The sequence below is a fragment of the Hippopotamus amphibius genome, chromosome 11 (genome assembly GCF_030028045.1).
Source record: "Hippopotamus amphibius kiboko isolate mHipAmp2 chromosome 11, mHipAmp2.hap2, whole genome shotgun sequence".
Classification (NCBI taxonomy): Eukaryota; Metazoa; Chordata; class Mammalia; order Artiodactyla; family Hippopotamidae; genus Hippopotamus; species Hippopotamus amphibius.
The window spans coordinates 26,449,730-26,462,145 of record NC_080196.1 but is presented as its reverse complement, the minus strand read 5'-3'; the positions used below and the strand labels follow the sequence as shown (position 1 = coordinate 26,462,145).

The 12,416-nt window shown below is 41.5% G+C and overlaps 1 non-coding gene across 1 annotated transcript; it reads left to right on the top strand.

Moving 5' to 3' along the window:
- Positions 1-11,697: 11,697 nt before the first annotated feature.
- Positions 11,698-11,804, top strand: LOC130832176 (U6 spliceosomal RNA). Its single transcript, XR_009048248.1, has one exon. It is a non-coding gene; the product is annotated as a U6 spliceosomal RNA (small nuclear RNA).
- The last annotated feature ends 612 nt before the right edge of the window (positions 11,805-12,416 follow it).

Below are 12,416 nucleotides of genomic sequence, written 5' to 3'. Positions count from 1 at the left end.
CAGACGCGCTCGAGAATTTTTCTCTCAAAGACTCTTAACACGGTTGGATCAGTCCACCCAAGCAGTTTAGACCAGGAGGCTATTTTCTGACACTAAAAAATAAAGGACAGTAATACTGACCATTAAAGAGAGAAAAATCAGTGCTTGTGTGCCAGAAAAGCCTGTTTCATTCACATGTTGGCAAGCACCGACATACAAACAAAAACAAAATGTAGGAGCCATTAGTGACCTTGCGGAAATAAAGCTTGACCTTGGGGAATCGCAAGAAGATCATCACTTTCACCCTCTACTTTGGGCTTCCTTCCTCACCGCTAGCCCCGGGTGGGAAGGCCTTAGTAGGAACCGTTGTCACCTGTAGCCAGTGGTTAGGACCTTGTCTTCCATGTACCTGTGTTGGGGCAGGAGGGATAGATGGCTTAGAGTTGTTTCCATGGATACGCCTTCATAAATTCGCTAACCTGGGGTGTGTTCCAAGAGGTGAACATCACAACCAGATGTGTCTGGAAGTCTTTTTTAAAATCTAAGTATCCATAGAGATTAATAATCCAGTACGTATTTTATATCTTCAAATATTATCAAATGATAATTAGATTCCTCTAAAACCTTGGCAATACTGACATTTCGAACCTGATAACTCTTTGTTGTGGGGGTTACTGTGGGAAGACATTCTGGAACCTTTCTGAAACCTTGAAAATGTTGAAGTATGTGGGCCGAGCGATGGGATTCAGAATGTCCTGCTTGAGCAGTGGAGGAGCTGAGGGTGCGGGGCGTGGAGACTAATATCACCCTGTTTGGTCCTGAGGGATGGCTGGTTAGCCAAAGACGGGTAAGATTCCTCAGAGGAGGAACAACCTAAGACAGGCACAGCCGCAGAGGGGCCAACAGGGGTGGTGCATAGAACCTTCCTTATATCACCGTGTTTGGCCCTGGAGGATGACTGGTTAGCCAGAGACGGGTAAGATTCCTCAAGGGAGGAACAACCTAAGACAGGCACAGTCGCAGAGGGGCCAACACGGGTGGGGCACAGACCCCCAATATCTGAGAGAGGTCTCCTACCCCCAGGGCTGTTTTGCTCTCCACCCCCAGCTCAAATCCACACCTGCTCAACTCGGACCCAGGAAGTAAACAAAGATAATTGCCTCAATCATGTGAGGCCTTTGACTGTTTATGAGTGTAACCTGAGAATGTTAGCCCACGAACTCAATAAAAGCAGCCTGGGATGAGTCAGTGGGGCTCTTGATCCGAGAGGTCTTGAGCCCCCCGGTCCCACTTTTCTCTTCAGTCTGTGTCTGTGTCTTCTTCCAGCTTGCGGCACCCGTCACTCGCCTCGAGTCGCCGAGCTGGTCTCGGCAGGTTACCTTGTGCATTGTATGATGTTTTGCAGCATCCTTGGTCTCTGACCATCAAGTGTCAGTAGCAACCCACCCCTCCTTGTTAACAACCAAAAATATCTCCAGACATTGCCAAATGTCCCCTAGGGGGAAAAGCTGTTTGAGAACTACTGCTCTAAAAAAGTGTTTCTCAACTTTAATTCAAAGCACCCTTCAAGACCTCTGACTTCAGCAATCGCACTCTTCTCTGCCCCCTACAAGAAAATTCTGTCTGACTTTGATTAAATTGTACTGTATAAACAATAGGTGCTCAAAAATGTCTGTGCAAACTGCATTTTTCCCCCATGAGAAATACTAGTTTCTAGTGACAATTGGTTAAAGGGGATTTACCACGCCCCCCCCCCCCAAAAAAAAGAAAAGGAAAGGAAAAAAGGAAAGAAAAGAAAAAAAAGGAAAGAAATTTAAAGCGTTCAGCTCTGAGGGTGAAAAAAACCAGTCATTTTGAAATGAAATGTGCTTGTTAGAATATGAAGTAAAACGTTTACATGTGTGACATTTCCATTCAATGGTGCTCTAGTAAAAACAAGGGCCATAATGTTACATAGAGCCACTTAATAGTCACTCAAACCACAAGTGAGTTTAACAATCTCAACCTTAGGAAGTCCTATGCACTCTGTTCCTCAGTTAGTTAGCTTTATGTAACCCTAATACTTACCAATCACTGAGATGTACTGAGGGAAAGCATATGGCTATAGAAAACTGTTGACCCAAACATATAAATGAAGCTCTTGGCCACTAAATAACAAGCTAACGGGAGTCTCTTCCCTCCCTAATGCAGCTACCCACACTCACCTACAACCTAGTGCTCCAAGACTCAAAAAGATGAACCCCCTGCCCCTCATTTCAAACACTGATGTGCAAGATTAAATCCCCATTGAGTTTTAAATCAAATTCTGTTTGGGAAATAAACACTAAGTTACTGAAGAAATGATGCCAAAGGTTGACTTTAATTCAGACTTAAGTACATTAGACACAAATATCGAGGATAAACGTGATAGCACCAGTTTTACATACTTCCTTCTTCAACATCAACAGTAACTTGGATGGTCTAAAATTTGTTACAGCTAACTGGAACAGGTTGACCTTTTTAAAAAACCTTGAATAACAAGATTCACATTTCAAAAAATCGAAGACGTTGTTTTAAGCCTGGGCAATGTAAACAGATATAATTCTTTTGTTTTTAAATTAAGGGAAGGGGAATCAAAAATATTGGTGCAGCAAAACTACATTGCTTTTTCGATTTTTTTCCAAAATGATATAATTTTTTGCCAAATGAATGAACACGAACTTAATATTTCTCTGAAAGTTAAGACCAAAACACAGGAAAGAAGATGGTTTGCAGCCTTTAAAACATAAACAAGCAAATTCAGATTTCCTCCAGGATTGAAAAACTACATTTGTCAAGACTTTCTTTTTTCAAAGCAACTTGGGCCAAAGTGTGTTCAAGTTTCTCATTTCTGCAGAAAACTGACCAGAACAGATGAAAACCCTGTAGAAATGGGGTGGCCATTATCACATCCCTTACATTTGTCTCCCCTCAGGATTTCTGGCTTCCTTACCTTTTTTTCTTTTTAATGCATAATTGACTTACAATATTAGATTAGTTTGAAGTGTACAACATAGTGGTTTAATATTTTTATGCATTATAAAATGATCATCACGGTAAGATGTTACCATCTGTCACCGTACAGAGTTACTACAATATTATTGGCTGTATTCCCTATGCTGTATATTACCTCCCCACGATTTATCTTACAACTGAAACTTTGTAATGGTTTCCTTACCTCTGACTTCTTATGGAGACGTAGACAAAACTGTGTTATAAAAATCTAATCTCTGGTTCAGGTCCCAGCAAGCTCTGGTCATTGTCTACGCAGAAGCCGCTGTTCCCTAATCCAGGTCAAGGTACACTATGCTAATGAGCTCTGGCAATAATCCAATCAAAATCTAGATGCTCTCAGCTTGGGATAGGTAAGAGTGACCTGAGAGCCACTTAACCAGCCCAATTCTTCGCAGAATGCCAGCAATGTGATGAATATTCTATGGTACGCCTATGAACTTTCTCCTTGTTTATGTCAAAAAGGCACTTTAACAGGCATGGACATTGAAAAGATTCTCATGAGGAAGTTCAGATGTTTTCCTTCTTGTAATTTCAAAGTCTGAGCCCAAGGCAGACTGATTAACCATGGATTTTAATTCCTCCACCATTTACCTCTGCTTGTGTACTAGAGAGAGAAGACAGACAGAGAGAAACATCACAGTGATGGAATTTACTGGAATAGATATTGGTTAGCCAACATCTCCCAAACCAGAAGCACTGAAATGTTATCCTGCCCCTAACAATGGTGCCCCACTAATTCTGAGTGTTCTCATCCCCCAGAATAATATAACCCTTCCTTCAAAAGACATTCTCAGCCATCAGGGCACAGCCCACATTGATTCAGTTCACCTGCCATATTCCAGGCAGCTTGCTAGTCTCTGGAGATACACGGGATCATTAAAGCCATGACAAAGTTTAGTGGTGGAAAAGACGAGCAGACACTGAATCAGCCTAAGATAACGTGATGCATGGAATAGAGGTACTCTAGAAGGATGTAGAGGGGGAAGGTTTTATGTTGGAGGGAAGGGACCCTGGGGAAACTTATTCCACAAAACAGGATGCCTGATCAGCCTTTCGAAGGACAAATAGTCAAGGCATCAAGGAAGAAGAATTTACTCTAGGTAGTGGCAACACCATAGGCAAAGGTAAAGTGGTATGAAAAGCTTGTGCGCTCAGCCTGATGAGAAGTCAGTACCTGTAGGAAGGTCCAGACCATGAGAGGAAGGAATGAACAGGCCAGAAGGCAAGATGCTGGGGAAGCCTCTTGGGTTGTGTTAGGCCCTGGGAAACCTTTGGCAATTCTGGGAAGATGTCTCACTAGGCTTTTGGATCACGAATGAACTCCTCTCCCACCTGGAGGATAAAACCCTACATGATTTTCTTGTGCTTTATCTGGCTAATCTTGGTCTGCTCTTTAAAGATCCTCTTTGGTCAGGATCTTTCTCCATTCCCTGAACAATGGTAGCAGGACAAAGCCTGGCATTGTGCCAGCTGACCAAAGAGAAATGTGAACAGCGTCCAGCTCCAGAATCAGGAAGCAGGGCAAAGAGTGGGTGTGGAGCTGAGAGGCAATAAGGTGATAATTGTACTTGCTATGATTATGCACTTGCTCAGGGCTCCTCGTTAGTGTCTTCTCCTCTCAATACAGCTACACCCCATCCATCCTTCAGGAACCCCCAAAATGCCACCCTTTATGACGTCTTCCCACTCTAGTCTAGAACACAGGATTCTTGCTTCAGTGATGTTCCAGAATTCTTAACTGAGTTATAAGCTGTCTTCCATCACTTAAAACTAGCACTTTTTTTCCTTAACTACAAAATAAATTCATGGTCTTTTTAAAAAAACAACTCATGTTCCCATCTCCTAGAGATTCCCACAGGTAACATTTCAGTCACATCCTTTCAGACTCTTGTTTTCCTACATACATCACCAAACGCAGGTCTTGCTTTGCATGCATGTAATACAACTGTACATACTGTTGCTTTAACAGTTCATACACATTATTCCTAGCTCCCCACTAAGCTGCTACTTCCTTCAAGGTGAAGTTGGTATCTTCCACTCTCCTCTTTACAGAAGGATCTGCTGGAATCCCAGCCCCAGCAGCAGATCCATCCTTGTCCCAAGAACCAACCCTACTCTGACATGGGGGGGATCTAAGGTGCTCTGTCCTCACACTCTGGTGGAGCTCTGACCGTATGTCCCAAACAGGTGATGGCACTTCTGCTCTCTTAAGGCCACACCCTACATTCTTGCCCAAATTCTCCTAATTGGATCTCTGTCATTGTTATTAATAACAATGGTAATCACGACAGCTTTCCTTGACAAAACACTATGTGTCAGGTGCTACACTAAGCGCTTGATCCTTAGAGCATCCCTGTGAAGCAGATGTTATTCTGTAATCCTCACAACCACCTTATGAGATACAGTGTTATTAAGCTATATTAGTAGGAGGAAACAGGCACAGAAAGGTTAAGTAACTTGATCTTTAAAGATCGTGAAGTAACCAATCTCTTGGCATCAGCAAACTGACCTTGGTCAAAGAAGAAATATCAACTAAAGAAGAATAATGTTAAAAGGCATTCCCTTCCTGATACAGTAAGTCTGTCTGACATACCAGCCCCTTCTGGCATCAAGATTCCCCTGCTTCCTTACCTCACGATTTTTCAGAACATTTCTTTCCTCCCCCAAGGCTGTTTATCAGAATTTTCTGTTGCTTCTGGCATGAGACCCAGTCTGACCTATGCAGTTCTTTCCTGGAATTTTCCAAATCAGAGGTGGAGGTATTGCTCTTTCATTTCAGATACCAAATTGTAAGCCTGACCTCAGAGCTGCTGTGGCCACCTCTACAGCCACATGATAGATCTGAGAGATGAAACCAACAAGAGAGAAAAAGCAGAGGAAGAAGAGAGACCTGGATGCAGGCAAGCCAGAGGCCAGTCCCAACCTCTCCTTCCCAGTTACGTGATCCTCAAAGACCATCTACACTCTCACCCCTTAGAGATGAGTGGCTTCAACTTGCACCTGTTAGAGGTGTACTAACACATCTCCCGTCTAAGTAAGCCTGAACTTAGCCCAGACTTCAAAATAAACCACTGTCCCTTTTATTTATGCTTCTAAAGGTGGGCACCCAAAGGCACTTGTCTGATACCCCTTAAAATCAGAAAATGCTTGGTAATGTCTCACCTAAGTCAATGTGCAGGAAACAGAACAGCCATTGTCCACCCAATGAGACACTTAGCTAGCACAGGCAGCTTTAAAGCAGATAACCAAGGGACCTCTCAGAGATCGCTTTTCTGTGCTGTGTAAAACTGAACTTTGGATTTTTCCTTTAGGGTTTCTCAAATTTTAAGCCATTTGTGATTCTCACATGGAGAGTCTCCAAGTTCTGTCTAAATACCTCAGTTCTAAGGAGAACCTGCATCATCTTAAAGTGGATTCTAAGCTGCCTCTGTTCTGAGAAAGAAGAGGCTGACTTAGCGTTCTCTTTCCAAATATCTGGGCAGTCAAGACAAACTCGGTCCTGCTGTTGAGATCCGTAGTAGGCGGTTCAGGTGGGAGAGCCCTTGGCTGTCATGGTGCTTTTTGGAAAATATTGTGAAACTTTAAAATGTTTACTTTAACTATAAAACTTGAGAACTGTTTTGCCAATAGAAATGGTGACTAGCATATGTATATGTAATATCAAAATCACAAGCACAAACCCAGGGATCAACCCCCCAAAAATGGAAAAAATCAAAAACAAACAAGCTCTCAAATTCATAGTGGTGGATTGTTTACGATTTCCAGCAAATATTTTGCTGTCCTTTTGTTTTATGCTCAAAGACAAGAAATGGGATGTCCTACAGGTTGATAACAATATGGATAATGGCAAGGTTGAGAAAACTATTCTGTTTCTTAAACATTTTTGCAAATTAGGAAATCAACACCAACTTCAGAAACAAAAACAAGAACCACAGATCAAACAAAGCAAGAATATGATTCCACCATTTCTATGAAAGAGTGAGGTACCCATTTCTTTCAAAAGATTTTTTATAGTTATGTTCATAAAAATATGGTGTTATGGTTATTTTTCATAAAAATATTTATGTTAAAATGTAATGAGTTAGTGTTGTTTTAGATGAGTTAATAAATATTTTAAAAAAATTTTCAGGTCTAGTGTCTAATATGGTAAATATTGACAGATATAACCACATACACGTAAACTCTTTGAGGGTCTCATTAATTTTTAAGAGTGAAAATTGGTCCTGAGACACAAACGTTTGAGAACTGCTGCGATAAAGTACCAAGTCCTGAAGTTCTGAAACTTGGCCATTGGGGGAGGCTCTTTCTGGCGATATTCGGTGCTCAGTGTGTAAACTGCCACATCTCTAGCCCTCCACGGTCTCCTAGCTCAGGACTAGAAAGTGCGCAGGAATCCAAGGAACATGTTGAGGAAAAAGATGTTTGCAGTAAAACTGCACACCATCAACGCCCGTGTGACAAAATATCCCTCAAGGAGGGAGGTCCTGCCCACAGCCAGGCTTTTCGACACCTAGGACCGATTCCAGCAGACCCAGCGCCCACCACATCCGTAGCCCCAGAGCTCCTGCCCATTGCACTGGGGTGGGTTGAGGGTGGGGGTGGGGGGGGGGGTGCGCCCCGTGAAGATGAAGATGCTTGACCCGCAGGAAGCGGGGAACTGTGCGGACCTTAGCAGCCCAGGCTCCGAAGCGGGCAGAGCAGGAGAGGAAGGAAAAGGTGGACGTGTTGTAACCAAAGACCCAGTGGTGAGCACACGAGACATTCCTTGATGAAACAACCAGAGATGATTGGGGCGGAGCCGAGATCCTGCTGGTGGGTCCAAAGACCAGCGAATAACCACCCCAAACTCCCGGTGCCACCCCAATTTAAACTCTGAAGACTGACGAAGACTGTAAATATCACAGGCTAGATATTTACAGTGAAAGAATACTGAGAAAAATGCAACAAAAATGGTAACAGTTGTTCTTTGTATTATGAGATTATTGATACTGTTTATTTCCTTCCTTATATTTATCTATAATTCTCTAAATTTTCCGTAAGAGGCATGCATCCTTTTTTATCATGTGATACTTTTTTTCTTTAAAGGTCAGTGCTATAAAGTAGAAATATCTATTTGTGCAGTACTTTATAGCAGCAGTTCTCAGACTTTTGGATTTCAGGACAGTTTTCACTCTGAAAAATTGAGATCCTCAAAGATCTCTTGTGTTATGTGGTTGTATCTGTCAATATTACCATATTAGAAATTAGAATTGAAAAATTTTTGAAATGTTTATTAATTCATCTAAAATAATAGTAATAACCCATTACATTTTAACATAACATTTTAATGAAAATATATTCAAAACAAAAAATTGAGAAGAGTCACATTGTTTAACATTTCTGTTTACTTTTTACTATCTAACCCAATCGAAGACAGCGGGACATCTCATTTCTGCTCCTGCATTCAATCTGTTACAAAACTACCTGCCATGTAACCTCTGGGAACCCCACTGCATACTTGTGAGAAATTTGCAGTGAAGAAAGGCAAGTAACAGTTTAGTATTATCATGAAAACAGTTTTGCTCTTGGAACCCTCCTAAAAGGGTCTGGGGAACCCCCAGGTCTTCATGGACCACACTTTGAAAACCCTTTTCTTTATACAATGCAAAACATATGCACAAACAAATCTCACTTGACTCTCACAAAAACACTTTGAATTGAGCATATTTTTAAACAGATGAAGAATAGATTTAGGGAGGTTAACCAATTCATCCAAGATCACAGGCTCAGATTCTTGTCTTTAGACTCTGAATCCAGGACTCGATTCCAGATAACCACCCACCTTTTCCCAGATAAGCAACAGCATGGGACACCCAAAGAATTTTTACACAGTAATTAGAATGGATAATATTTTCACTCTAGAATGTGGTGGGAAGACACAGACTTGGAGATGTTATGTAAAACAGAGCATGATGTAGCAGAAATTAGCACAGGTTCTGGGAGGCGGGAGCCCCGAGTTTCTAGACACCACTCCTCCACTTTCTGTATGATTTGACACAAGTTTCTTTGCCTCTCTGGGCACAAGGATTGCTACACCTGCAAAATGGGATGATGATATCTTACTGCCTGAAGGCACAGGCTGGACCAGATGATTGCCCGAGGTCCCCACTAATGGAAGGGCTGACATTTACCAGCAATCCCAGTCATTTAGAAGGCTGGAAACACTACTCGGCTGAAGTGAACTCGTTTTGAAAGTGAGTCCCTGTAATTCTTTCTTTTTCTCTAATATAATACTTGAAACTTAGTATTTATTGAAAGGTATTTCAGTCATTTTTCTTATAATGCCTTCAAACTTTGTCCAGAAAGCTCAATTTGAGAACAATTCATTGAAGTCACTTGAAACTTGATATATAGAAGTCCAGTGCAATGTGACAAGCCCACTCACTGTCATGTGGCAGACGTGTAAGACTAGAGAATTATGTACACCTGTTTTTAATTCTGGGCATGATACTGGATTTATACACAATGCACTTAGGCTGCCTTATTTTTCCCATTTAAAAAAATGTTGTAGGGGCTTCCCTAGTGGAACAGTGGTTAAGAATCCACCTGCCAATGTGGGGGACACGGGTTCAATGCCTAGTCGGCGAAGATCCCATATGCCGGGGAGCAACTAAGCCTGTGTGCCAGAACTACTGAAGCCTGCACGCCTAGAGACTGTGCTATGCAACAAAAGAAGCCACCACAATGAGAAGCCAGCACACCTCAATGAAGAGTAGCTCACGCTCACTGCAACTAGAGAAAGCCCATGTGCAGCAACGAAGATCCAATGCAGCCAATAAATAAATAAATAGATAAATAGCTTTTAAAATTGTTGTAAAATATACATAGCATAAAATTTACCATTTTAACCATTTTTAAGTGTGCAGTTCAGTGGCATTAAGTACATTCGCACTGTTGTGCATCCATCACCACCACCCGTCTCCAAAACTCTTCATCTTGCAAAACTGAAACTCTATACCAATTAAATAACAACTCCCCTTCCCCTCCAGGTCCTGGCAAACACCATTCTACTCTCTCTCTATGAATTAGGCTGTGTACTTCATATAAGTGAAATCATATAGTATTTGTCTTTTTATGTCTGGCTTATTTCACTTAGAATAAAATCCTCGAGGTTCATCTATGTTGTAGCGTATTTTGGAATTTTCTTTCTTTCTAAAGCTGAATAATATTCCATTGTAGGTATATACCCCATTTTGTTTATCCATTTATCCACCGATGGACATTTGGGATGTTTCCACTGCATTTAAGCTTTTCAAGCCTTCATTTAAAGGGTAGAGAAACTCTACATCAGCCAAGAAAAAAGCAAAATAGAGCTAATGGCAGTAGACGTGGATTACAGAAGTATGCACTGAGTTATTTCAAATCTGAGAAGCAAATTCCAGTGTTTAAAAAAAAAAAGCCAGATTTTTGTCTCTGCTGTTTTCCCCTCTTCTCTAAAGAGATATTACTGAACTGTAAGTTTCATAAGATCAGGGAATGTACTGAATTTAGAGAAGGACTGAAGGTACTGCACATTCCAAGTAACGTGTAGCAAAATTCCTGGCAAATTCCATTAACTTATCTTTGAATACACAATGCAGTGCGCCATTAATGAACTATTTTGATCTGAATTACAACATGTGATTTTGCAGCCATCTTACAAGATGGGCAAGGGGATTATTTGTGCAATGTTATGGATGAAGAAGCTGAGAACTTCAGCCATTAGCTCATCACCAGGCAACATAGTACCAGGGACCCCACCAGCAGTCTTACAACACCAGCTTCAACCCTGTCCCTTTGTCTGCACTGCCAGTCAGTAGTTGTGGTGAGCATTTGAAGTCACTTCCTGAGTACAATTTCACCGTGAGGCACAGAAATATAAGCTAAAAAACATCTTAAGGTCATTCTAATCTTAATATTTTATGTGACAGTGAACTTTTTAATTTTTATTTTATTTTATTTTTATTGAAGTATAGTTGACTTACAACGTTGTGTTAATTACTGCTGTATAGCAAAGCAACTCAGTTCTACATACACATACACACATATATACATATACATTCTTTTTAAAAAAATATTCTTTTCCATTATGATTTATCATAGGATATTGAATACAGTCCTCTGTGCTATACAGTAGGACCTTGTTGTTTATAACTCTTTCTAAAATATGAAGATGTGTCTATGTGAGATCCGATCTGCCCACATAGATATTTAGGTAGTAGTGAAATGATGCCAAGTTCTGTCAGAGACCCTGCAATGATGGGAGGAAATCAGCAAAAGTGACGGGGAGAGTGGAGTTGAATAGGTTGGGTAAGAGAAGCATTACTCTTTGATGCTCATGCTTAGTTTAGAAAAGGCCGCATAAAGGTGAGCACATGTATGATGGTTTGGCCCAAGCAGGACTCCCTAGAGCAAAGCTATGAAATGGTCAAATTCACCACCCATTGCGTGCTCAGGCTCCGTGGGTCTCCTCTCTGCAACCCTTGGATTGGACTTTCTCGGCTCTGCCCAGGGGCTCAGTCCCCTCCAGCTGCCTCGTGTGCCCAGCCCCACAAACACCATCTGAGCCCCCTTTCCAGATAATGCCCCAGCCTCTGCACTTTTTCCTCTGCCTCCTCATCAAAACTTGCCCATTTAAAACTTCTGGTTAAAAATGGCAGATTGCCCGTGCTCGCTTCGGCAGCACATATACTAAAATTGGAACGATACAGAGAAGATTAGCATGGCCCCTGCACAAGGATGACACGCAAATTCGTGAAGCGTTCCATATTTTTCAGATGATTGAACTTGGTGTACCCCCCAAAAAAAATAATAAAAAAAAAAAAAATAAAGAGGACAAACCTAAAAAAAAAAAAAAAATGGCAGATTGCCCATAGACATTTATTTCCCCTTCTTCCCCAAACCAACTAGAGTAGCTGCAAAGAATTAAAAATGGCATTAGGGCAAAAATTTGGGGAAAAAAAAAGAGGACACAGTAGAAGAGAGATTTCAATGGATTTTTAGAAGACAGAGTAGACATCAGGGGAACTGACTTAGCAAGGGGGAAATGTTCCAAACTGAGTGGAGGTGGATATGGAAGAAAAGAAAGCCAACTGGCTCACAGGCTTAGTGCCCGGAGCCCCCGGAGGCCAGGGAAGGCAAAAGCATTGGTTGAGGGTCTGAGTACTGGCCAATTGGGTCATTGTTCCCTATGCATTCATCACACAAATAATCCTCCCCACCCGCAACCAATAGGATAGCTGAGATTTGTTTTCTTGGGAGACTGAATAACCAAAGCTTTGATTTAGAGAAGTTTGAAATTTGGGGGCATAAAGAACAAGGGAAGATTGGGATGAGCACCAGGCTGAAATTACACAAAGTCTATAAATTAACTAGGGAACCTCAGC